Raw genomic sequence first — 1,127 nt, forward strand, 5'->3', positions numbered from 1 at the left:
CTGAATTTCCTTTATTCTTGGCTAACCCTTAAGCACCTTCCACCCATTAGAAACTGTTTCCAGTTGACTCTGCTCACTATACATTACCTTTGGCCTTTCCTTGTGACCTTGATCTTTGGCTGAATGTTTCTCAATATCCTGACCCCTTCCCCAGAGGCTGGTAAAAAAAAAAAAAAAAAATCGATTAAATATTGTGGTAGGTGGGTTGGTAATGTGAAAGTAGGTCCATGGGGACTAGAGTCCATGGGACGAATAGGTCCATGGTACAAACAGGTCCATGGTACAAACAGGTCCATAATTCAAACAGGTCCATGGTACAAACAGGTCCATGGTACAAACTAGGTCCATGGGTAAAAATCCGTGGCGAAATGGCAACGCTGGGAACTGTGCAAGTGTTTTGATGAGGAAGGAAAGATAAAGAATGTCAATACTGTGAAGAGACCCAAACATGGAGGAGGGACGTGAATTGTGCAGGAAATGTGAAACAGTGACTGAAGAAAGACATTCGTACAAAGAAAAAAAAGCCTGACGAGAAAATGAAACTATTCTGGCAAAATAAAGAGACATACCGGAGAGAGAGAGAGAGAGAGAGAGAGAGAGAGAGAGAGAGAGAGAGAGAGACTCACGTCTTACAATACCACAGTTACTATCTTCTCTTTCCTTTCTGCTATCTGCCTATGCAGTCTATTCAGCTTCAGCACGACACTTTTCTAACTGGAAGGATAAAATATAGAATTTGTAAAACGAAACGCCTTCCCTAAGCAGAGAATATAATCGTTGTGAAGCCAGCAAGAACTACACAAAATCTCACCGAGGTTATTAAATGTGAGTGATGGTAAACTAGAGAGGCAGAGAGAGGGGAAGAGAGACATGAGGTGCTCAAGAGAAATGCTGCAACGTAAAGCTTTGGGGCCGTCTTCACGTCCAGATGAGAGTAAGCTCGCTTAACACCTTCCTAAGCGATTTACGTTGCTTGTTATACCTTATTGCCCTCTTCTGCGTTATATAAATCATTTCTGATATCACCATACACTGCACAAACAATGTCTATCTATCTATATATCTATTGCCAGACGCCATATAATCCCGTAAAGGGTGGACATTTGACTTTTGAGTTATTTGTTGTT

The sequence above is a fragment of the Coenobita brevimanus genome, unplaced genomic scaffold, assembly GCF_032717465.1.
Source record: "Coenobita brevimanus isolate Jiangsu-jjx unplaced genomic scaffold, ASM3271746v2 jjx.HiC_scaffold_2895, whole genome shotgun sequence".
In the NCBI taxonomy this organism is placed as follows: domain Eukaryota; kingdom Metazoa; phylum Arthropoda; class Malacostraca; order Decapoda; family Coenobitidae; genus Coenobita; species Coenobita brevimanus.